Here is a 26799-nt window from a genome sequence, read left to right as displayed (position 1 = left end):
ACCGCTTATGTTTGGGAAACAACGTTTATATGGTGGATTTTACACAGCGTGTAAACACAACGTCGTTGTTACAACGACTGCGTTGTTACAACACAGTGCCATTACTACGCAAGTCGTTACAACAACTTGGGCTAGATGGCGGTCTAGGATAAGGAATAGTATGATTTACTATTACAACACTTTCCCTAGTTTTGCACACACTGGAGTTGGAATAGTAAATCGTATTATTCGTAACTCCAGCGCATCATCTAGCGCAAGTCGTTGTACCGACTTTCATTGTAATGGCAGTGCGTAGTGACAACATGGATGTTGTAACGACTGCGTTGTGACTGCATCGCGGAGAAAAATCCGTGATGTAAAGAGTCATATTCCTTATGTTCTGTCCGTTAAAAAGGAACAGATCCAGCTGAGCGTGGAATTTCAATGCCAAACAAGTACAGGCGCTTGATGAGGATGGGGTGTGAGACCATGTCAACTACTGGACAGAGATCCAGGAGAATTGGACTATTCTGAGACTCTGTTTATGAATAGGTTTTGTTTAGGCTAATTTTTAATCACGTTGTGCTCAAATAAACTGCACTCTTGTAACACAAGAGTTCTGATTTAATCGGAGTTCTGTAGATATATTTGCTCTATTTCATACTTTACTTTCTGAGCAAGACTTGTCTGAATAGCTCTTGCCAAAACACTTTTCAGCATTAATTTGATTTCACAAAATGTTTCTACATGAAAATCCCACATTTTACTTTCTTTCTAGTGCCCGGCACTGACTTTCTTCAAATGACTGCATTGTATAATTGTACATAAGACATTGAAATCCTGAATCTTACTAAATTCTTTGAGTCTCGCCCATGAATGGTGACTAATTACCTATGCACTGCTTTTCATGTGTTCATATTAGACGTCACATATTACAAGTAACTAAGGCCCAGATGCATCAAGGTAAAATCCGCTCGCAAAGGGGCAGATTCTCAGAATCTGCCCCTTTGCGACCGGTATTTTTGCATTTGGGATGCATCATCCCAAATGCAAAAATCTCAAATTAAGAATTCGCTAAATTGCGATTACTTGCATTTAAGGAATATCAAATTGAGATTCCTTAAATGCAATGGATCAAAGTTAAAACAATTATCGATTTCGCTAATAGGAGTAGCAAATTACCATGAAGTTCAACTTCATGGTAATTTGCAAAAACTTTGAAAAATGCACTTTTGTGCATTTTTCAAAGTTTCATGTTGCGCACACACATGCCCTTAGGGCATGTGTGTGCGCAACATGAAACTCAGGGCATGTGTGTGCGCAACATGTGTACAGATCAATTTCAGGGGTGCCACAGGGTGTCCTTTGGACACCCCTGCACCCTTGAAATTGCATTCTCAATTTGCGATTCGCAAATTGATAATGTCTTCCCATTCATTTCTATGGGCCTTTAGGCCCATAGGAATGAATGTGGAGGTATTCCTTAATTGCAATTAAGGAATTTTAAGAAATCGCTATTTTTTGAGCGAGTTCTTCTTGCATAGCATTTTGCTATTCCTTATTAGTGATTCCTTATTTTTCGCTAATAAGGAATCGCAAAATGGGTGCTTGATGCATCTGGGGGTTATTTCTCTGGCAGGCCTTGAATTCTAGCTATTACAGATCTGATAGTGTCTCGCTTGAGACAGAGAGCCACACTGATAATTGGGGTTCCATTGTACAGCAATCAAGAACCAGCTGCTCAAACACGAACACACCCAACGGTATGGGGCACCAAGCACAAGCTTTGGATTTGCTGGAAGCTGATGCAGGGGTTAAGTTGGAAGATTAAACCCAAACCCAGTTTGAGACAGATAATTAATTCTCCATCTGTTTTGTGGAGGAATATAAAATCTTCTAATCCTGAGACATTCTTCTCTTTGACTTGTGCAGCTTGATCTTGAAAAGTGGCCTCTTGCATAAATGGGCAAAGAAGCAAATTGCTCTGCCTCTTCTGAATGAAACTGGTGCTTTTGCACAACTTCCGTGCAGTTGTACCACTGTCTAGAGCAGAGGTCTTCAAACTTCTTTGCTGGGAGCCCCCCTAAGCAAAATGTTTTAATGTCAGGCCCCCCTCCAAAACTTTACGGCAAGGATTGGGTGAGCGGGAGGGAAAGGGCTGCACGCAGGAGGCATGGCTCATGAGATCATTTCAGGAGTACTTTGTCTATTGCTCATAAACCACACTAAATATGAGCCTTATGAAACAGCAAATGAATCAAACAAAAACACCTATTGACCCAAAATACTGCCCCCTATACCCTAGATGTTGTAAGCCCCTTGCACTACTGATCCTCAGCTCAACTACACTTGCTGCACAAACTTCAGTCCTGAGTAGCAGGCTATCTCCTCTGCCTCTTATACCCCTTCGCCACCATGCCGGACCATTGCACTAATCTTGAAACAGACCCTTTCAGAAAAAAAGAGCTCCCAGATGTTGTCTTCCTTTACCTGCAACGGTCCCCCCCTCTATCCTAATGTTAGAAAATAAGCTCAAATGCACCTTTTGGTTTAAAGTGTGACATTCAGAATTGTAATGCAGTGGGCAGCTCTGACCCCTGTGCTGCTGAACCTGCTTCACTAATGTTAGCTACTGCCTTGCAAAGAGGGCAGTCTTCTACCCTTTAATAAAAACATGACTCCCATCTAGCCACACACCCTTCCCTGCCGTCTCTCAGGCCAAACAAAGGTGTCTCCACTGCATTAAATTTTCCCCTCCCGTGGGCCATTGCTCTGAGGCCCAAATCAACACTAGCAAGTGTACAGTGGGCCCTAATGTTAAGAAGGAAGGATAGTAAACAGCCATAATTAAGGTTTAGCTGGCTTCTCATACCTCTGGTTCCTGGTGCCACTGTACCTGCATTACCAATGATTCTTTCTGCCCTTTTATGTCAAAAAGTAGCATGGGTAACCTGGGCTCTAATGCTTGCAAGGAAAATGGGCACCCACTCCACTTTATGACAGCGTTACCTGCGGCACTAATGGAAGCCTTTATTTATCTATATAAAAAAGGCTCCCTTAGATTGTCCTCTTCCTTGGGGTATTCCTCTGAGGAAGCGGTCTCTGGCCATTTGTAACCATAAAAATGAAATGCCCACGCAGTGCTTTCTCTTCTGGGCCATATTGCTGGCTATATTTATAAATGTCACTCTTTTCCTCTTTCTCCTGGACCATTACTCTGAGGCCCTCGTGGTCAAGAGGACCAGAGCTCTGCATCTGAATGGAACCCTGCTGACGTCCTCCCTGCTACCCTCTGGACTCACCTTTTACAAAAACCTTTTACAAAAACAACTGCCCCTGAATGGTCAGTGCTGACTTTGAGGTGCCTTTGCTTGAAAGCAAGGGTGGGGTGGTAGTTGCAGTTGCTTATTGATGTATTTGGGTGTTACATTGGTACTGATGAGGTATAATATTTCACCTGACAGTGTTACCGTGACTAAAAATGAGAAAAAAATTAAATAAAGCTAACCACAAAATGTGTCAGATTATGCTGCTTAATTTACCTTTTCTTATTGCATAATTTAATCAACCTGTTGCATAATTTGGTCCTCTCTTGCTACATAATTCCAGCGGCCCTGCTTAATGCTTCAAAGTGACAAAGATTTTTCTTTTTTAGAGGTAATATAGGGGTGTGATCTTATACTAATAAAAATGCTTACATTTGGAACAGTCTTATCACTAAAAGCTATATTTTGTAGGAACATGTTTTTATTTCAAACACTGCATCATTTTGCCGCAGCCTATGTTAGTCTGTGTGTAATTCAGGGTTAAAATAATAACTTACATATTCACAGTTCTTTCAGTCACACTCTGGGACCTCGCAGCACTATTAGTACAAAGGCCCCCATTTGGTAAACTAGGGTTCATTGAATCTGTTTGCTCATTATTTTATATGCTAGACAACGAAAAAACAAAATGCTCCGACTATTTAGTTCTTTTCTTTTAGCCAACTTCTTGACACTCAATGACCTCCCTTCACAGCACTCCGAGCTGCGTGTAAATGAAGACCGTCAGGAAATGCAAATGAATAATGAAGCAATTCCAGGTCATCTTCATTTACATGTAATTGAAGAGGCATTGGCGCCCCCCTTGGAAACCATCCACGGACCCCCAGGGGGGCGCGCCCCACAGTTTGAAGACCTCTGGCCTAGAGGTTAACCTCATATGGTTAGGAGGTTCACAGACCCGTTAAGTTGGTCAAGTAGCTTGCGGCTGAAGCTATTAGACCAATCATGTCTAACTTAAACCAATGAAGGTATTCTTCACACATCATCTGTAAGGCTGTACCAGCCCTTCAGACATCACTTGCTATGTACTGAGCAATAGCAACATGGCCTCAACTTCAAATAGAAGTAGTTTTTAAATGTACTTCCACGAAATAATAATAGTTTTAAGTTGTCTTTTCCAAAGGTCTTTTTCATACACTTTTGCCATTTCGACGTTCTGTAAATAACAGATGTTAATACTACTTAATTTATGGTACTCCGTTTAGTGACTTCGGAAGGATAGAAGGCTGTCTTTCTTACTGAAATTTGAGGTTCTCCATAACTCAAAATTTGTCAGATGTCTTATCCACTTACCTCGTTTAGAGTCAAGGGAATGCGTGCGCCCAAGGCAGAGTCGCCATTGAGAAAACCTTTGCATAGACTGAAAGCCAGTAGTACAAGCATGAGAGGAGCTCACCTGTTTAAAATGGCTCCAGTTACACCATTCCCACTACCACCTTTGCTTTCCAGGACTACAAAGTCAACCATGTCAGTCTACGATTACACATTTCACAAATGTTTCACCATGCTTGGATAAAACTGTCAGTGTGTGGCGACATTAGGATTGATTTTAATGACGAAAGACTGGCTTTGGTGTCTATCTTGAAAATGAAAAATAGTAATGACAGGCCTTCACTGTCTTTTTTTCCCCATGAAGAGGCTCCTGCTATGGAGGATGGGGGTGGTTTGGGCAAAACTAATCTGCCAGCAAAGTGGCAAACGTTAGATTTGGCGGGCTGGCTGTATCTGCATTAACACAGAGGGCACCTCTGCTGCCCAGTGATATGGCGGTTGGCCCGCCAGTCTGTAGATGATATGGCGCTACTGATATGCATTGATTTTCTAGCTCTAGACATTAATACCAAGGACACACCAAAAACGCATATTAATAGGTACCATTTACCCCTCCACCAAAGATCAGAAGGCCAGCACTGTACTCAAGGTATAATAGAAGAAGTACTTGGAGACCTATGAGGGACATTAAGATGCTTGTCAGACTGATCCCCACAGCCGCGATCTGATTCAGACCTTCCAGGTTGGGAAAGTTTTCCCACTGTATTACGATGCAACTGTTGCTACCCCCGCGGTCTCATCTACGGCGGTGCACATATCCCTTAATATGTCACTGTAAGTGCGCACAAAATCACAGAAACGTGTGAATTGTACACATATGCATGATCTGTGGGAATATGCCATGTTCCTATAATTTTAAATGCACAAATACATAATAATATAAATGTAAACAATATAAACGAAACTATAAAAATCTAAGAATACATATACTCAACCCACTCCAATCCATGCAAGTGTAGGGAAAGCGTTGGACCCAATAGAAGTACAAATTACTATTCCCAGTCCAATAAGTACAACAGTAGGTAAAGCATTTGATTGCAGAGTGTTAAAAATGACTATTCCCACTCCAAAATCTGCAACAATAAGGAAAGCATTTGACTCTGGAGGGGTAAAATTTACTATTCCCATTATAATCTATGCAACAGCATGGAAAGCGTTGGTCTGAGATGGGAGAAAGATTACTATTCCCGTTACAGTCAGTGCAATTGTAGGAAGAAAGCTGGACCAAGGGATAGATAAAAATTATTATTCCAACTCCACTCTGAGCAACAGTAGGGAAAGTATTGGAAAGGTAAAATGTACTATTCCAACTTCCAGTCAGTGCAATAGTAGGGAAAGGGCAGTGGCAGCTAGTTGGGAATGGTGGCAGGGGGAGGGGAAGGGGGGTGTAGAAGAAAAAAAAAACCTTATCTTCGACGATCGCCAGCCTCCTCTCCTCTGATGCAGGAAAAGGAAGCACCCAGCATCCCACAATCCCCTGAAGATTCACAGCGCTGGTAAGGCAGCATTGTGATTGGTCTGAGCGCTGTGGTTCGGCGCTCAGATGGGGGACTAGGAGGCCAGGCATGTACTCCACCCAGGCTGGGTGGAGAACATGCAAAGTGTTCATGACGGTTTGGCCCCCAAGACGGCTGCCAAACTGTCATGCGCACTTAAGTGCAGCAGGAACCACTCCTCCTCCCCCTCCTAGGCAAGCCTAACCCACCCCAACCTGACTGGTTTCAAGAAGAAACATTTTTAATGTTGCAATATTATCATTTTCTTTTTCTTTTTGTACTTAGTGGATCGACGCTCCTCTGCCTTAGCGGAGGACCCGCCCCGGAGAAAGAATTGGATTGCCTAGGGGTAACATTTGCTATTCCCACTCCAGTCAGTGCAACAGTAGGTACACTTCTGGATTGCAGAGGGATAAAATGTACTATTCCCACTCCAGTCAGTGAAACAGTAGGGAACGTGTTGGATTGCAGAGGGGTAAAATATACTATTCTCATAGCATTCTGTCCGACATTACAGACAGACAAGTGCTCTTCAAGACAATAAAATATTTTCAAAAGCGTTCTAAATGACAATAAATATAAATATTTAAATATAAAAAGTCTATATATAATTTATTTAAAAAAAATACATATTTATTATAATGTTAAATGCATGTTATAAATGAATACAAATATCATTAAAATACCAATTTATATTCTGAAAATGATAACAAAAATAAATTCAATGTTATTTACAATTAAAAAGCACAACACAACACGTAACATAATAAACATTTAAAAATTTTAAAAAGTATTTTTAAATGTATTACTTATATAATGTACCACCCTATACCTCTACAGACTGCATAAAGCACACCTAAAATATATTAAAACAATTATATTGACATTTTTCATAATTTTCAATTAAAATATTAGTAGTTATTAACTAGTAAAAAATAATTATATTTAATTACCTTCCCACACTTTATCCCTACAAAGCCAACAAACCACACTTAATATATATTAAAAAAATGTATTTCATAATTTAGTTATCGATTAATAAATTAATTGTATTAACTTCCCACCCTTTACCCCTACAAATCCAACAACTCACACCTAATATATAAGTTAAACAATAGCTTAAATACACAAGTTACATAATGATGAATTAAATAATTATTATAAATTAATTTTTTTTTAAATTATTACAATTCATTTCCTGCACACCCTTGCCCATGAAAAACTCAAAAAATAAATACATTTATTACACAAGAAAAATAATTGTCTATTAAATAATGAATTCCTACCCTGAACCCCTACAAACCCACAACCAGCACCTAAAACATAACTTAAAAAAATAGTTACACAATTGACATAAATGACTAATATTAATTAAAAATGAATGATTAATTATAATGAATTTACTTCCCACCCTTTACCCCTATAAACCCTACAACCCGCTGTGGTACTGAAAATAGCCAAAAAAATTACATTAAATTAAAAAAATGAACACTTATACACACAATTTATAATGTACACAATTAAAATATATAGTAAAAATAATTAAATAACCATATTAACACCAATATTTTCGTAAACAATATTTACAACATAACTATTTAACACGTTAGATATATTTTTTAAATCGATATCTGTTACCTTGAAATCGATGTTCTTGTCAATGATATTCTTGCACTTGATATTTCTGTATCAGTATTTCCAACTCAATATTTATGTATCTCGATATTTAATTTCGATATTTTTTCAGAATACCGTAGAGTTGACATGATCCAAGATCATCTGATACCACTCAATGTTTCCCTTATTTACTCTGAGACCCACTGTATCGGGCTTGTGCCGCCGGCTGCATTGCTATTCAGCAACATCACAGCAGATACATCCACCTTGGTGGTTCTTGCATTGCATATAGTGTGGAGATACGAGAGCAGATCCGTACAGGTGAAACCTGTGTAGGCGGTGGTTCTAGAGACAGGTTGTACTGGATATGCGAAGGTGGGGCTTTCAAGGGCTTCTTCATCCTATTTTCTTCTAGTTAAGAGCACATGTATAGTGATGGGGTAATGGCAGGCTTCCAAAAATGATGACGAAGGGGAATTATTGCACTGGTTTCAGACTACTCCTTGACCCCACTGTCTTCGGAAGAGCAAAGGGAGGCCTAATAACATACATTTCCAACACTCTGCCTATAAGCAAGATTGAAGTGGTGAAGCTGCAAACAAACTATCAAGTTATAACGTTAGCCCATAATGCTAAGTCAATTTCTGTCTTTATTAATTTTTATAATAATTTGCACCCTTCCGAGTTAACTGATGTTTTAAAACAGATAGGAAATCTACTACAGGATTTATTGCAAAAACATAGAAAGAAGCATATCTTACTGATTTGGGGTGGGGATTTTAACCTGACTTTGTGTAAAGACAATGGAACGGATAACTGTTGAATCACTGATGGGGCCGGGAATAACTTTACGCATTTTACCCATTCCACTAATGGCGATCATATGAATGATATAATGGCACTAACAGATATAGGTTTTACTAATGAAATTGGTCGTACCCCAGTCACGTTTACAGCAACCTTTAATGGAAGAGGCTCTAATAGTGTCATAGATTACATACTTATTTCGAACAGTATGGGCCCAAGAATAAAAAAAATTAAGACCATAAAGAACCCAGTTAGTGACCATTTTCCTAACACAGTCAAGATCAGTGTCCCTTCTATCACAACGCAACGCATTTTAAAGTGCTCTCTAAATCAGCAATCTATACAAGTTGATAAATTTAATGGGTACTCAATAAAATGGGGAATGGTCGACAAAGATCTGCTAACGAGCAAGGTATTAAAGAAAGCAAGACAGGAGGTGCTCATTTGCTTAGACCCGTCTGCCACTCCTGAAATGATATTGCCAAGCTACGATACTATAACAAGAATAATAAGAGAAGAGCTAGTGTGTAAAAAGAAACCAAAAGAGCACTCTAAGAGGGGTTGGTTTAACTCTGCTTGTACAAAAGCGTATAAAAAAACTTAAGGTCGCCTTAGCTAGAGAATCTAGGGATAGAAATGAAATAGCAGCCCTTAGGAAAACTTACAAACTGGCACAAAGGAATTGTAAATCCCAGATTAAAGAAGATCTGTGGAAACAGCTCCATGAGAGCTGCAACACAAATGATAACATTTTGGAGGACAGTCAAAGCCCAATTCCTCTGCGAGGCAAATAATGAACCAAGACTCGAAGTGGCAGTAGCTGCCGTAGCTTGGGTCGAACACTTTTCCTCCATTTTTAGTAAGGTTGACGAAAATTCCCAAGACTTAGTGGAGCCTGCGCAGCAATCTGTTTATCCTATTCAGATAAAAATCTCCCATAAGGAAGTGTTAGCTGCTTTTAAAGCATCTAAATCTGGAAAAGCCCCAGGGCCTGCCGGGGTTCCCGTCGACCTTTTTAAATATAATTTAGACTTGTGGTCTCCTATTGTAACAAGAGTTTTGGAAGCTGCGGTAACTATAGGGTTGGTTGAATCTTGGTCTACTTCTACTCTGGTCCCGATTTTTAAAAAGGATGACCACCAGAGCCCGACATGCTACCGACCCATATCACTTCTAGATGCTTTGGGGAAAACAGCTGGACGTATCATTTTAGATCGTCTGCAGATATGGGTTGCCGATAACAACATTATATCAGATATCCAATATGGCTTCCCCGAGGGTCTTGGTACGATCGACCAGGCGCTAAACCTCGCCCTCCTGGTAGGGAAATACGTAGCAGCCAAAGGTGGACCCCTACATATGGTCTATGTAGACCTCACCGCGTCCTTTGACTGCGTCAGCCACTCAAAAATGTGGACAATAATTTTAGATATGGGGGTAGATCCTATCCTGGTGAACTTTTTAAGAGAGCTCTACTTAGGAGCTTCGGCCAGAGTACGATATGGAACAGAGGGGGAGCTGACAGAGCCGTTTAGAATAGAGAGGGGCGTCAGACAGGGGTGCGTACTGGCCCCCTTCCTATTCACGCTATACACCAACGGACTCAAGTCCCAGATGATCAAAGAGGCCCAAAATATACCAATCAAAATGCACAAGTGTGGCTAGTTTTGGCGCAGCCCTGTGGGGCTTTTTAAATACAAATGAAATCCAAAGAGTAGAAAATTCATTTCTCAGGTACCACCTGGCAGTTCCCCAAAGTACTAGCACATATGGTTGCCATTTATAATTGGGAATGGATCACATTTCTGACATTCTCAGGGTACAACCAATAATGTTTTGACGACGCATTTGGACCACCGAACAATGAGCTAACCCGGCTCCTTGTCGAAGAATGCATGCAATTAGACAACGTGCAGAAGATCAGGTGGTTAGTTTACGTTAAAACCCTATTGTATGACCTAGGACTAAAGAGATATTATTTTAATCCGCGCACCATCTCTGAAATACCAAGAAAAGAGTTTAAAAAGATCTGCCTTGTACATCTGGGAGAACTTAGACTAACTCAAGAAGTAAGAAAAACTATGTACAACACCTTCTGATCATTCAAACCTCCCTCTCGATTCAACCATACTTAAAATACAACCTAAGTCAATACGAAAAAATTCCTACTCACCAGATTTAGACTAAACATTTTTTTTAGTTTAATCATGTTTCCAAAGCAAAATGTTTGGAGTGAATACACTCCTCCATGCCCTTGTGATCGAGAATCTTTACAAACTACTATTCATTCAGTTCTCTTTTGCAAATTCTATGAGGTTCCCCGTCGACGTTGGATAATATCTATTTTGAGGCACATAGGACTTCGAACATATCGCCCAGCCTTTTTGGCTCTCCAAATGTTAGAGAACGAAACATTTGCTAAATCTATTGCCTGTTTTTTAAAATTTTGTGTCAACCATCGATCAAATCTCAATTGATAATGACGTATTTAAACTTTTTAACTTTTTCTGTTAAGACAGATTATGCAAATTTTAAAAGTCTCAAATGTAAATATGTCAATTTATACTTTTATGATTTTCTGCAAACAGTGAAAATCGAATAAAGATGATTGGACCCCACTGTCTGTAAAAGAGAAGAAATTCTGTTGGTGGATTTGAGAAGGATGCTTTCCAATAGAATGTAAATAAAGTAATCTTTGTATTTGTGCTCCCACTTAGTTTTGCACCAGTGACACTTTGTACTTTCTAACCCATTGCGAATAGTGAAAGTGTAGTGTTATGACGTGCTGCATCTCAACTTTTGTAGACCCAGTTGGCTGTTCCAGATGTGAAGTGGAGTACCAGGCTGCGATGTGATGCGCCAACGCCCAGCTGTGTAGAACGTGCACGTGACAAGTGGGGAGCGCCTGCCAGTAGTTAGGTAATTATAGTAATGACCGTTCACACAACGTACAACACACTGGATTTTTTTGTATCACGAATAACGCCAGTTCTTGTTTGCAATTTATACTATGCTTATTTTATATTTTTTAGGTCACACAAATAGAGAGCATATCATTTCTAAAAATGTTTCCATAGTAAACATTAAAATGACATTAATTTATTTATTTATTTCGATTTATATAGCGCGTTATAACCCAGGGGTCTCTAAGCGCTAGTCCGATAAGCACCGCAGGAATCCTAAAAAGACCCTTCCCAGAAATGTATAGCCCACCCCAGGCCTTCTGGAAAAGAACAGTCTTCAACCTCTTCCGAAAGGACAGCAAATTAGGTTATTTACGCAAATCCGCCGATAGACTATTCCAGACTGCTGGGAGGGTGTTCGAGATGGCACGACCGCCCACTGTCGCCAATCTGAAACGTGGTTGTGTGAGAAGGGTTGCCTCAGCAGATCTTAGCACCCTAGCCGGTTTATATGGAATCAGGCGGGTCTTAATGTATCTTGGTGCCTTACCATAAAGGGATTTGTGTGCAATACACAACCCTTTGAAGAGCACCCTCTGCCTTACTGGGAGCCAATGTAGCTCACGCATAAGTGGGGACACATGCGTGTTCCTGGGCTTCTTATGAATGAGCCTGGCGGCATCATTCATCACCATCTGAAGTTTGTCCAGGAGTTTTTGGGGTAATCCTAAGTAAAGCGAGTTGCCGTAGTCCAGTCTTGCTAGAATCATTGCGGAAACCGCCCGTCTCAAAGTGGAATAGGACAGTAGTGGCGCAATTTTTCTAAGTTGACGGAGCAAGCCAACACAAGTTCCTACCACCGTGGTAACTTGTTTCCGCATGGAAAGTTTGTCATCCACGTGGATGCCCAGGCTTTTTACTGCCACTGCCGGCTCCGGGGGCGGACCAAGTTCCCTAGGCCAGAAACCATCATGCCATGGATTACCAGCGATGGTGATAGGTAGAACCTCCGTCTTGTCCGGGTTAATTTTTAGGGAGTTCAGCGACATCCAATTAGCTGTGTGCTTCAAAATGGTATGCAGATTTGCTGACGCCCCAGGAGCATCATCCATTTGGATAATGATTTGGGTGTCGTCAGCATAGTTGTATACCTGACAATCCATTTGATTCAAGAGTGCAATCAATGGTTGGAGATATATATTGAATAACAGGGGCGACAAAGCCGACCCCTGTGGCACTCCACAGGAGATCGATGTTGCAGTAGAGAGCAACTCTCCCAGCTGAACTCTCTGTGTCCTGCCTTGTAGGAAAGAAGCAAACCAGGCGTGGGCTGTGCCCTGGATGTCGAGATCCCTCATCCGCGACAAAAGTTGTTTGTGACAAACAGTGTCAAACGCCGCGGAGAGGTCTAACAACACCAGGGCACCAGGTATCTTCTTGTCTGCCCTATTCCGGAGCTCATCCACGATAGACAGCATGACCAGTTCCGTGCTGTGATTAGCACGGAACCCTGATTGGTTTAGTTCCAACAGACCGTTCCTTTCTAGATGGTCAGAAAGGTCGGTCAAAACATGCTGTTCCAGCACTTTGGCCAGGAAAGGGATCTGGGAAATAGGCCTAAAATTTTTTAGGCATTTCACGTCTGCCCCAGTCTTTTTTAGCAGAGGGATCAACCTTGCCTCCTTAAAGGCAGTAGGAACCTTGCCTAGCGCTAAGGATGAGTTCAAAAGAGTCAAAACCTCCTCTTCTATTCCTGGCATAGCCAGTTTGAAGACATCAGGGGGACAAGGATCAGCCTGGGAACCAGACTTAACTCTCCCAATAAGCAGGGACAGTTCCTCTTTCGTAATGGGAGGGAGAAAGTCCAGAGGTCTGTCCACCAGCTTTTTAGCCGACATAGTCAGTGGGGGGCAAGCATGCGTGGGAGTGCAGACAATTTCCGAGATAAGATCTTTAATTTTGCTAGTGAAGAAGTTCTGAAATCTCTGACAGTCCTCTAAAGTGAACTCCGGCCTTTGTTCTTTTACTTTCTTGAGTTCATTTAGGACTCGAAAGATTTCCTTTTGAGGATCTATAGCTGTGGTGATCCTTTCCTCATAGAAGTCCGCCTTCCTAGCTATTATTGCCCGCTTATAGTTCGCTAATTCTAGCATATAGAGACTTCTCGCCTTAGTATCGTAGGCTCTGCGCCAAGCTCTCTCCGTCTTGCGTAAAGCTCTCTTTTTCTCCCTTAAAGAGTCGTTGTACCAAGGGGACCTCCGGCCTCTATTTACTAGATTGACCCTGCGTGCTGGCGCCACATAGTCGACCGCCCTTCGAAGTCTCTCCTCTAGATTACTACAGAGAGCGTCAGGATTCTCATCTAGACGGTTCTGCGATGAATTCGCTAACAGATGTGCCACCATTTTGTCTCCATTGACGTTCTTCCACTTCCTCACGAGCCTCTGGCCTTCTGCCGGTTTCGTTTTATGTAAGTTCATCAGGAGGTCTCCCTTCAATAAGTAGTGATCCGACCAGACACACGGTTGTGAGATCGTCGCTCCCTGTGCCGAAATTGACGTCCATACCAAATCAAGCGTGTGACCTTTCACATGTGTCGGCCCCCTAACTTGTTGGGTTAAACCTAACGAGGATAATACCTCATCAATATGGCCAGCCTGCCCTTCTCTTGGGGTGATTTCCCAATGATAATTGAGGTCTCCCAGAATGACCATATTATCAAACCTCGAGCGCATATCCTGCACAAGTTTCAAGAATAGGTCCGGGAACTCCGGCATGGCCCAAGGAGGACGGTAAACTACCAGGACAGTTAAGCAATCTGTCCCCAATCTAAGTTTAACACCCAGAACCTCCGCCCCGCCTATATCTTCGGCCAAAATTGTTTCTCCACGCATACGATCAGCAAAGAAGAGTGCCACCCTTCCGCCTCTTTTCTCTCCCGCTCTATTGCAATGTAGGACCGAGAAGCTTGCCGGTAGGGCAGCCACCAGATCGGGTAGCGAGGAGTCCTCCAACCACGTCTCCGTGATCCCCAACACATCAAATTCGTCCTCCAGCAATGAGAACACCTCTCCACTATGTTTCTGGAGAGAGCGGGTATTTAACAGCCCATAGTGCACAACCCCCGCTTTATGAGCATGAGGCCAGCCGAGATCTTTCTCGTGGGCCTTCCAAAGTCCTACCTGTCGAAGCGCCGCCTCGCTCCCCTCCTCAAGGGGAGGGCGCAGCAAGTTGATTTCCAGAAGCTCACCTCTGTCATATATAATGCGCGAACCAGGGGTTCTGGCCCCGGGTCCCGTCTGGTCCTTGATGGGCATAGATGGGCTCGCCTCTGGCGAGCCTCCGGCGTGCTCACGGCGCGCCCGCTGCGCGCATACGCTGCGCGCTAGCATTATGGCAGGTTTAAATGGCCTCCTGTGGGCCTATCACGTCAGCCAGCAGCTAGCCTGCTAACCAAGATGTCTGCCGCAACCGGCACTACCTCACCCAAGATGTCCCCCTCGCAGGTCGAAGCAGCTAAAGGCCCGCTATAGCAGCGGTGAGTATTTCCAAATTTTAGATGCAAGCAATGTCCTAACAAACCCCGTTACCCTCACAGATAGCGCGGCGGAATTATAGCAAAATAAACGGCTGAAAGCCACGAGCGTTTAAAATGGGTAAATTATAAATTAATAAGCGCGACCCAATAGCGCCAATCACGCGTTTAAGCAGCTTTAAAATTGACAAGTATCCTTCAGGACTGCAGCGCTTACCTTACCTTAATTGTATCCCTATGTCCAGCCCCATCTTTGTTTAGGCTAATGGAATGGTTACACTGTGGTTGATCACAGCACATTTTGCACAGGATAAAACATTTTTAATTCTTTTTCAGTGCTTTTTTTACGTCAAGTTTTTTTTTCTTCCTTTTTACAGCCCGTTAGTTTCCTCTTTTTATTCATGAGCTTGTGCTTATGTCACAGATCCTGTTTTACATTATGATGTGCTGCAATTGGCTGTTTGGGAACATTCCTCTCAAACTATTGCTCTTTTCAGCAGACTCGCCCCTGCCCCCCACCTCCCAGTAAATAGTTCTTCCAAGGCAGGGCTTCCGAGAATAGGAAGGACCCTCATTGCCGACTGGGGGACCGTTCTTAAGACCATCCAACAAGTGGTCACCACGAGTTTTAGGCTCTGAGGTGTTCGGGCCTGCCCACCTGTCCCTTCAATTCAGAGGTGTTCTTGTGACTTCACGTTGGTACATGAGGTACTTCTGCTATATAATGCAGTGACCCATACTGAGGTGACCGGGCGGCCTGAAACTCAACACAATTCTCTAGTGCTAAAGAATCTTAAAAAGAAGCTGTCCCTGGCTAGTGCTCGATCCCGACCTCCTGGGATACCAAACAGTTTAGTCCCCGTTAAGACCACACAGGAGCACCCGCTAGCTTACTTACCAGGATTGTTTTGATATTTTTTTAATCTGCTTGTCCTGGTAAAATAATCCAAGGTAATTTTACTTGTTCATCTTAAAACTGTGTCCCATTAAGCTCCAACAACAAAATACTTTCACCACAAAACAATTGTTTTAAGCACCACATTAATTTAAAAATGTAGACAGTGACCAATATCCTGAAGTCGATTTTCTCCTCTAAGATCTAGCCATTACGTACAACCGTAAAACATTCCTCTCTACCACTTTTCGTTGTCTTATTCTTACCTACTCATCTTATGAGCTCTATCAAGCTTTTAGCTTTTATTAGCCTTATTTCAAAAACGCCTTCATTCACCCCAGCTAATTATCATCCTGTCTCTCAACTCCCCTTTTCACAAATCCTGACTCAATTGGTATTTGTAAACACAAAGAGATGATGGATGGAGCGCGGAAACTTTGCAGACACTCACCCCCAGTCACAGGTCTGGGTTGAATCCATCATCATTTACCCCAGCTAATTATCAACCTGTCTCTCAACTCCCCTTTTCACAAATCCTGACATAATTGGTATTTCTCTTGCCAATTCTCACACCTCCCACAATCTACTTGATCGTTTTCAATCTGCTTCGTTTTCAATCTGGTTCCCGGCATTGCCTTCCACTGAAATCAGGGCCACTGGAAATATGCAGCAGAGGAGAAAATTATTCAGCAAGAAAAGGCAAATTATACAGCATAAAACGGCACATTTTGTTAAAGTATTAGTTAATTATTTTGTGATTTCTTTCACTTGGTAACAGTGTCTGAGGAAACAGTTCACCTTAATTAATACAAATTTAACACCCAAATACAGCAATAAGCAACTGCAAGATGACCAGTCAACCTTTGCGAAGAGCCTTCCGGTGTGCAGGAAATCAAGTCGCCATTTGTTTTGTAACATTTGACCCGTTTGAGCTAGAAACATTTTTGTTTGCTAAAATCTGCAGAATATGTGGTAGAGGAAGGATTGTGTGGCAAATGTGGCAAATGCATAATTAGGTGAAAATCACAGTTGCCACAGAATCGCATAATTCAAGTGGCCCTGACTGAAACCTCTCTCTCACCTGACCAATTTCATATACTCAGCCCATGACAACCACCTCATTTATTTGTATCCCTCTTGATCTTTCTGCTGAATTCAGCACGATAGTCCGCTTCACTTGGCTTTCTACTATAATCAACTTTGGTTCTATTTTTAATAAACGCTTTTTATTCTTTTCTTTATTTACAATTTAACAAGGTTGATGGAGAAATATGTTCCACATGGTACTGACTGCTCTTGACTGGGTCTCATCCTCTCTCTCCCCTCTTTCTTTTCTAGTCTGCTGGTGCTCCTTGTTCTCCAGGGGACTTTTAGTAAGGCTTCTCCTCTCATCCATTCACATATCTTTACTGGTCAGAGTCATCCCTTTGACTTTTCCTGCCATTTTTTTCCAGATGATTCCAAAATCTATCTCGTTCCCTTCGTTCATACCTTATCTTTAGCCAAAAATGTCAAACTGCTTTATAGTCATTTATCACTAAATGAACATTCTCACAGTCCCGCAGAATTCATCCAAAGCCAACATCTGTTTCCTTTTGTAGGAAGGGGGAGTCTCTAGTTGGCGCAGTGCAGCACTGGCGACAAGCAGGGACTCTCTCTTCCCCGTCAGGGCTGAGGGTTACCTTCAAGACAACCTCTGCTTACCCTCTAGGTAGTGTGGCTTAAGCAGTCTTAGGCTAATCTCTGGGGCACATAGGGTTAAACATTTGCAATATTACACCATCACAACCAACCCACCACACAATGACACCAAACTGTATTCGTAAAAATATATATTCTTTATATATTGTAAAAAGCAGGCTTGTAAATACAGTCTTGGTTACTTCAAATGCAGGTTCCAGTTACTCTTATGAACAGGCACAGTTCTTGAATAAATGCGGTCTTGTGGGCCTTCTGCCCTGGTTTTGAACAAGGTTCAGTGGTTTGCAGGGCCTATAGGCGCTTTCCGCCGTCTCCGCTCTTGCTCTGAGTCACCCGTCGGGCTTGACTCTAGGGGAGGGGGCGCGGGCCACAGAGAGCGTCAGGCGGGGCCTCGGGGGCCAGGAGCAGAGCGAGCCTCTGACTCAGGGGCGGCTCGCGCTGCAAGCAGATAGCAGCTGCGAGGCTCCCGGGGCGCCCAAGCTCACACGGTGTGGTGCAAAGTCACTGTACCTTGGGGTTCTCGAAGGTCTTGGAGCGGACGGCTGTCCGGGGAGCTGTCCCACGTCGCGTTGTCTTCCTGGAGGGTGCGGCGGCCTGCGAGTCTCAGCGCAGGTCACAGGGCACCCGGGATGGCGGTGCAGATGCGGGGCAGGATTCTCCGGGGTCAGGTTCGCTCACACTGAAGAGGGAAGCTGCAGGCAGGCGGGGCTGAGGGGGGTGCACTCCACGGAGCGCGAGGCACAATTCAGGCACGGCTCAGCAGCGAGTCACTTCCAGCTGCGGGGGCCAGGGGGTCTCAGCGCCCAAGTTACGAAGGGCACAATCTTGGCAGTGCCGGTCTTTGCGGAGCAGCCTGTACCTCGGGGGTCACACAGGCGGCGATGCTTGGACCGGGCAGGTCCTCCCTTTCCTTTGCAAGGGCGGCTCAGCGCGGACAGTCACGGCGCTCAAACCAGCGTGGGGCTGGTCCTTACTTTGCGGCTGGCACACGATCAGGCCACCGTCACGGTGGTCGGGGGAAGGGCACGGCTGCACAAATTGTCAGAGAGCGGGGCGGAAGGCACAGCGCTCTCAACTCTCCTTTCCTTGGCGCTGTAGAGACACACAGCACACGCCAGCAGCAGCTTTTCTTCAGAGGGGTAGCGCCCACTGTTCCTGGGGCGCTGGTCAGGGGGCAAGTTCACAGACAAGCCCTTGGAGATCTTTCAGCAGAGTTTGGCACAAAGTTTCAATAAAGCAAAAGTCTCTTGTAGTCTTTTCTTTCCTCTCCTTTGGCAGCAAGGCACCAGACACAGGCCAGAGACAGCACTCCTCCTTGTAGTCCTTCCAGGTCCTTCTCTTCGGGCAGAGTTTCTTCTGTAGCGCAAACAGGATCTAATTTACAAGGAGCAGGGCTCCTACTTTTATACCCAGTTTCTTTTGTTCTAGCAGGCCAGGGGGGCCTCTGCATAACTGCTCCAGTGTCTGAGCACTTGTTGTGGGTACTTCTGGCTTCTGCATGCAGTGTGAGGGCAGGCACATCAGCCGCTCCCCAGGGGGGTGGAGCCGGCATTGTGAAGACAGGGGCAGCTTGAGCCCTTTGTTGACAAGCTTCGGTCCTTCCTGGGCCAGGTGCAGGCTGAGTCATCAGTCGCTCCCCAGGAGGGCGGAGCCAGCATTGTGGAGGCAGGGGCACAGCCTGATGCATCATTCAGGGGAAACTCCCACCCCCCACTAAGGTGTCATCCTGCTAATCACTACCTGTCAACTCCCAGCCCTGTCACTCACACACACCAGACAGTCAGATCCACATCCAAGCAGAGGCGGGCTGAAATGGTTAGGCCAGCAAATGCTAACTTTCTAAAAGTAGCATTTGCAAACCCAGGATATTAAAATAAACTTTACTAAAAGAAGTATTTTATTATTCTGAGTTCAGGCATACTAAACATGAATTTCTACCATGTTCCCTGAGCCTGCTGGGATTATAGAGTGTAATAATTCCAGCAGCCCATCTGGCCTAGAAGGGAACTGGTAGCCTTACAATAGTGAAAAACGAATTTGGCAGTAATTCACTATTAGAACATGCCACACACATCAGGGCATGTTCTACCTTACACTTACAATGCACCCTGCCCTCAGGCCTACCATAGGGGTGACTAATATGAAGTTAAGGGAAGGTTTAGGGGCTGGCAAGTGTGTGCACTTGCCCAGCCAGCATGACAGTACCAGACTGCACGCAGGTTCTGCAATGGCAGACCCTAGACACATTTTAAGGCCGCTTCTGTGGGTGGCGCAACCAGCGCTGCAGGCCCACTAGCAGTATTGGCATTCACAAGCCCTGGCACTCCTGGTGCACTTTACTAGGGACTAACAGTAAATCCAATGAACCAATCATGGACATCAATCACATGTACACTTTACAGTAGGGAGCACTTGCACTGCGGCACGGGTTGGCCGTGGCGCAGTGCCCTGAGTAGTAGACACCAGCAAAACAGTTGAGGCACAACAGCAAAAAAGTGGAAGGGAAACTCACGCCAAGGTGCCAGGTCTAACACGTGTCCCCTCCAGCTGAAATGTGGGGGGAACTACCCTTCCCCAGGGAGTTCCACATCACTAAGGCGGAAAAATCTGGACAGACCATCAGCATTGGCGTGATCTGTGCCAGGGCGGTGTTCCACCGTGAAGTCCATACCCTGTAGGGAGATGGACCACCTCAACAGTTTTGGGTTCTCACCCCTCATTTGCATCAACCATCTGAGGGGCCTGTGGTCTGTCTGAACCCGGAAGTGAGACCCAAACAAGTAGGGTCTTAGCTTCTTCAGCGCCCAGACCACAGCAAATGCTTCTCGCTCTATTGCACTCCACCTACTTTCCCGTGGAAGTAACCTCCTACTGATGAAGGCTACGGGTTGGTCCCAGCCCTCCTCAGTCATCTGTGAGAGAACAGCCCCTACACCATGCTCTGAAGCGTCTGTTTGCACTATGAATTCCTTGGAGAAATCAGGAGCCAGGAGCACGGGCGCCGTGCACATGGCAGTCTTCAGGGTGTCAAAAGCCTTCTGACAGGTGTCAGTCAAAATCACATTCCTGGGCTGCTTCTTAGAAGTCAGCTCTGTCAAGGGGGTCACAATAGTGCCATAGCCCTTGACAAACCTCCTGTAGTACCCAGTGAGCCCCAGGAAGGCTCTCACTGCAGTCTGGGTCTTGGGGGGTTCCCAAGCCAGGATGGTTTCAATTTTGGGTTGCAAGGGTGCCACCTTGCCACTCCCCACTTGGTGTCCCAAGTACACCACTGAACCCTGCCCAATCTGACACTTGCTTGCCTTGATTGTGAGGCCTGCCTTGCGCAGGGCCATCAACACTTCCCAGAGGTGCCGCAGGTGTTCTGGCCAGGTACCACTGAACACTGCGATGTCATCCAGGTAGGCGGCACTGAACTCATCCAGCCCAACCAACACCTGGTTGACCAACCTCTGAAAGGTGGCAGGGGCATTCTTCATCCCAAATGGCATAACCCGGAACTGGAAATGCCCATCTGGTGTGGAGAATGCTGACCTCTCCTTTGCCCCATCGGTCAAGGCGATCTGCCAGTACCCAGGCGTTAAATCAAATGTGCTGAGGAACCGGGCAGCCCCTAGCCGACCAATGAGCTCATCAGCTCTGGGGATAGGGTGCGCGTCAGTCTTGGTGACTGAATTGAGTCCTCTGTAGTCCACACAGAACCGGAGTTCAGGTGTGGCTCCCTGCGCAGCAGCCTTTGGGACCAAGACCACGGGGCTGGACCAAGGACTGCTGGAAGACTCAACCACCCTAAGAGCAAGCATCTTGGAGACCTCCTCCTTGATGCAGGCCCTGACCCTGTCAGTCACTCTGTAAGCTTTATGCTTCACAGGTAAGCTGTCTCCTGTGTCCACATCATGGACGCACCAATCTGTGACACTAGGAACCAGGGAGAACAGATCTGGAAACTGCCCCAGCAATTGGCGGCAGTCTTCCTGTTGCTCAGGGGTCAGGGTGGGTGAGAGGTTAACTCCATCCACTGACCCATCTTTCTCACAGGCCACTAAGAGGTCAGGAAGAGGCTCAGACTCCTCTTCCATTCCATCATCAGTGGCCAACAGCATGCCCACTTCGGACCTTTTCAAGTGGGGCTTGAGGCGGTTAACATGGAGGACCCGCAAAGGGTTCCTGGGCGTCTTCATGTCCACCAAGTATGTCACTGAGCTCTTGCGCTCCACAACCTCAAATGGGCCTGTCCACTTATCCTGAAGTGCACAGGGTTCCACTGGGGCCAAGACATACACCTCCTGTCCAGGCTGAAGCTCTACCAGAGTGGCATTCTGGTCGTACCACCGCTTCATCTCCTCCTGGCTAGCTTCCAGATTTGCCTCAGCAAGTTGTCTGAAGCGCCTGGTTTGGTTTCTGAAGGCCAGCATGTAGCTATATACATTCTGGGGAGGTTTCCTGGGAGATTGCTCCCAGCCTTCCTTTACCAAACTCAGTGGTCCTCTCACGGGGTGACCATACAGTAGTTCAAAGGGGCTGAACCCTAGGGACTTCTGTGGCACCTCGCGGTATGCAAAGAGCAGGCATGGCAAGAGGACGTCCCACTTACGCCTCATTGGACCTTCTAGGCCCATGATCATGCCCTTCAGGGTTCGGTTGAATCTCTCAACCAACCCGTTTCCTTGGGGATGGTAAGGTGTGGTGAACTTGTAGGTTACACCACACTCTTGCCAAAGGGACTTCATATACTTGGATATAAAGTTGGTCCCCCTGTCGCTCACCACCTCTAGAGAGAATCCCACTCTGGAGAAAATTCCCATCAGTGCACGCCCCACCACGGGGGCCGTCACTGTCCTCAGAGGGATGGCTTCAGGGTACCGGGTGGCATGATCCACCAAGACCAGGATGAACCTGTTGCCCATGGCTGTCTTGGGGTCCAGAGGCCCAACAATGTCAATACCCACTCGTTGGAATGGCGTACTGACCACAGGGAAGGGTTGGAGGGGAGCCTTGTTCTTCCCTCCGCTCTTCCCACTTGCCTGGCAAGTTGGACAGGTCCTACAATGAGCATCTGAGCTCTTGTGCATTTGGGGCCAGTAGAAGTGGGTGACAAGCCTGTCATAGGTCTTGTCCATCCCCAAATGTCCTGCTAAAGGCACATCATGAGCCAGTCCCAGTAGGAAGGCTCTGAACTTCTGGGGTACCACCAGCACACGGGCTGACCCAGGTTCAGCAGCCTTAGGCTCTGAATACAGGAGGTCATTCTCCCAGTACACATAATGTGTTTTGGCCTGAACACCATTGGCCTGGTCTGCAGCCTGCTGCCGCATACCTACGAGAGAAGGGCATTCTTTCTGCTCCCTGCAGAATTCCTCCCTGGAGGGGCCTCCTTCTTGCTGCCAATGGGTCAGCTCAGGCAGGTCCCCCAGTTCGGCAATCTGTTCCCCAGTAGGCTCCAGGGCATCCCCCTCAAGGTCTGCTTCCTCCTGGACCGTGGGAACTTCAGGGGCCGGTTTCCCGCGCACCCTGCGCTTTCTCCCTAAGGCCGGTTCCTGGGCCTCTCCTTCAGGCCCCAGGACCTCTTGATCACCCCTACTGGCTGCCATTGACCGGGTGGTCACGCACGCCCAGTCAGGTAGACCCACCATCTTCAGGTGAGTCGTCTTCTCCACCTTTTCCCAAGGGGAGTCCTCCAAGTCGTTCCCTAGCAAACAGTCAACAGGCATGGCTTTCCTCACACAGACCTGCAGAGTACCAGAGACCCCCCCCCCACTCGAAGGGAACTTGAGCCATTGGACATTGGCTCTCAGAGTTGTCAGCATTGACAACCCTACAATAGGCATGGGGTACAACCTGCTCTTGAGACACCAGGTGATGCCTCACTGCAGTCACACTGGCTCCTGTGTCTCTAAGAGCCTCAGCTTTCTTACCATTGATGGTAACCACCTGCCCATATTTTTTAGTGTTAGAGGGCAGGTAGTTTGTAGGGACCATCTCACTGTCTCCTAGTGAGACTAGGGTCATCTGAACAGGATCTCCACCCCCCGGGACCATCACTTCTTCTCCTAAGTGAACACTGGTCACTTGTCGGGGCGGAGCACCAGTGGGTGCTGGTTTTCCAAACAGGCGACACTTGGGGTCACTGGCTATGTGCCCCGGGTCACCACATTTGTAACAATTGAAGGGCCCCTTTGGAACAGGTCTACCTGTCGGGGCCCCATTCTGCTTTGGGGGTGGGGGAGGCTGAGAACCTTTCTGCTGGTCCCCTTGGGGATTACTTTGGGGGCCTTTTTGGAACCCTTTCTGTTTTCCCTTGTCCCCCCCACTCTTCTGCTGGGGACCCTGCCCACCCTTGGCGGAGTCTCCCACTGGACCCTTGTGGACCCTGGTGCTGAGCCAGCGGTCCGCCTCCTCAGCAAGCTTCCTCGGGTTGGACAGCTTGCTATCAATCAGGTGCTGGCGTAACTCAGGAAAACATTGATCAGACAAGTGCTCCCATGCAATTAAATCAAAGAGACCTTGAAAATCATTCACTTTGTTACCCTTCACCCAACCATCCAGTGCTCTGCAAAAAAAAGTCACAAACTCCACATATGTATTCCCAGGCCGCTTATTACACCCCCTAAACTTCTGCCTATACATTTCAGGGGTAAGCCCATACCTGGTCATTAAAGCTTCTTTCATATGGGGATAGGATCTCTGGTCTTCAGTGGGCAAATCTAGCAGGGTGTCCCGCCCTTCGCTAAGGAACCTTCCCCATAACCCCGCTCCCCAATCCTTGTCAGGGACCCGGTGGGAAAACATGGCTACCTCATATGCCCTAAACCACTGTCCTATGTCATCCCCCTTAAAGAACTCTTTAACTACATCTTTGGGGATGTGCACTCTTGACTCTACCTGCACCGGCGTTGCGCTGCCACCAGAGGGAGGATGATCCAAGGTTTTCTCTTTTAGACTCATCTCCCTCATTTTCACATCATACTCCAATTGGAGTTTTCTCTCTTCCAGAGCCATTCTTTTGCTTTCAAGCTCCATTTGGCCCTTTAAATTCAATTCTGCCAACTTTATCTCATGATCCCTGGTTGCCTGTCTGTCTGCCAGCTCCTCTGGCGACAGGCCTCTGCCAAAGCTAAGAACGCTGTCTGGTTTTTCCAGACTCACAGGATCCACAGGTGCACCCTGATCCTCAGGTGCCTTCCTAGATTCCATCCAGGCCTTCAGGGCTTTGTAGAACTCGGGTTTGTTCTTGCACCCTGCGTGTGGAACCTTGAGTTTCCTGCAAAAAAAACTCAGTTGCTTCTTTGTGTAGTCATCCAGCTTTGATGCATCCCATTCTAGCTCCTGCGCACCAGAGGCTATGGATTCTCCTCCATCAACGCTGTTTGTGCCAGGCATGACTTCAACACTAGGGATCTTCTTCTTTAGCAAAATTTAAAAATCAAAAAGTCTGTGGCTAAGTTACTGGACTGTAATCACTATGCAATGGTCAGTAGCTAAGGTAAAACACTGCAAATGTAAATTCGCGAATCCTCACCGCTGCGTCCAATGTAGGAAGGGGGAGTCTCTAGTTGGCGCAGTGCAGCACTGGCGACAAGCAGGGACTCTCTCTTCCCCGTCAGGGCTGAGGGTTACCTTCAAGACAACCTCTGCTTACCCTCTAGGTAGTGTGGCTTAAGCAGTCTTAGGCTAATCTCTGGGGCACATAGGGTTAAACATTTGCAATATTACACCATCACAACCAACCCACCACACAATGACACCAAACTGTATTCGTAAAAATATATATTCTTTATATATTGTAAAAAGCAGGCTTGTAAATACAGTCTTGGTTACTTCAAATGCAGGTTCCAGTTACTCTTATGAACAGGCACAGTTCTTGAATAAATGCGGTCTTGTGGGCCTTCTGCCCTGATTTTGAACAAGGTTCAGTGGTTTGCAGGGCCTCAAGGCGCTTTCCGCCGTCTCCGCTCTTGCTCTGAGTCACCCGTCAGGCTTGACTCTAGGGGAGGGGGCGTGGGCCACAGAGAGCGTCAGGCGGGGCCTCGGGGGCCAGGAGCAGAGCGAGCCTCTGACTCAGGGGCGGCTCGCGCTGCAAGCAGATAGCAGCTGCGAGGCTCCCGGGGCGCCCAAGCTCACACGGTGTGGTGCAAAGTCACTGTACCTTGGGGTTCTCGAAGGTCTTGGAGCGGACGGCTGTCCGGGGAGCTGTCCCACGTCGCGTTGTCTTCCTGGAGGGTGCGGCGGCCTGCGAGTCTCAGCGCAGGTCACAGGGCACCCGGGATGGCGGTGCAGATGCGGGGCAGGATTCTCCGGGGTCAGGTTCGCTCACACTGAAGAGGGAAGCTGCAGGCAGGCGGGGCTGAGGGGGGTGCACTCCACGGAGCGCGAGGCACAATTCAGGCACGGCTCAGCAGCGAGTCACTTCCAGCTGCGGGGGCCAGGGGGTCTCAGCGCCCAAGTTACGAAGGGCACAATCTTGGCAGTGCCGGTCTTTGCGGAGCAGCCTGTACCTCGGGGGTCACACAGGCGGCGATGCTTGGACCGGGCAGGTCCTCCCTTTCCTTTGCAAGGGCGGCTCAGCGCGGACAGTCACGGCGCTCAAACCAGCGTGGGGCTGGTCCTTACTTTGCGGCTGGCACACGATCAGGCCACCGTCACGGTGGTCGGGGGAAGGGCACGGCTGCACAAATTGTCAGAGAGCGGGGCGGAAGGCACAGCGCTCTCAACTCTCCTTTCCTTGGCGCTGTAGAGACACACAGCACACGCCAGCAGCAGCTTTTCTTCAGAGGGGTAGCGCCCACTGTTCCTGGGGCGCTGGTCAGGGGGCAAGTTCACAGGCAAGCCCTTGGAGATCTTTCAGCAGAGTTTGGCACAAAGTTTCAATAAAGCAAAAGTCTCTTGTAGTCTTTTCTTTCCTCTCCTTTGGCAGCAAGGCACCAGACACAGGCCAGAGACAGCACTCCTCCTTGTAGTCCTTCCAGGTCCTTCTCTTCGGGCAGAGTTTCTTCTGTAGCGCAAACAGGATCTAATTTACAAGGAGCAGGGCTCCTACTTTTATACCCAGTTTCTTTTGTTCTAGCAGGCCAGGGGGGGCCTCTGCATAACTGCTCCAGTCTCTGAGCACTTGTTGTGGGTACTTCTGGCTTCTGCATGCAGTGTGAGGGCAGGCACATCAGCCGCTCCCCAGGGGGGTGGAGCCGGCATTGTGAAGACAGGGGCAGCT

At 46.4% G+C, this 26799-nt stretch overlaps 1 protein-coding gene across 2 annotated transcripts in view; it reads left to right on the top strand.

The window, feature by feature from the left end:
* UBAP1L (ubiquitin associated protein 1 like) overlaps nt 1–26799 on the top strand; it is a 195949-nt gene that overhangs the window by 51224 nt on the left and 117926 nt on the right. The window contains exons 1-2 of one of the 2 annotated variants that reach the window (XM_078683088.1): nt 11139–11236; nt 11363–11476. The gene's annotated coding sequence lies outside the window, so the exon portion shown is untranslated. Of the gene's footprint in view, nt 1–11138; nt 11237–11362; nt 11477–26799 lie in introns of those variants that run through there. The other variant, XM_078683087.1, reaches the window with a different exon arrangement.

Source organism: Lissotriton helveticus, chromosome 3_1 (genome assembly GCF_964261635.1).
Source record: "Lissotriton helveticus chromosome 3_1, aLisHel1.1, whole genome shotgun sequence".
In the NCBI taxonomy this organism is placed as follows: Eukaryota; Metazoa; Chordata; class Amphibia; order Caudata; family Salamandridae; genus Lissotriton; species Lissotriton helveticus.
Note: the sequence above shows the minus strand (reverse complement) of the source record. Positions and strands in the feature narration are given on the sequence as shown.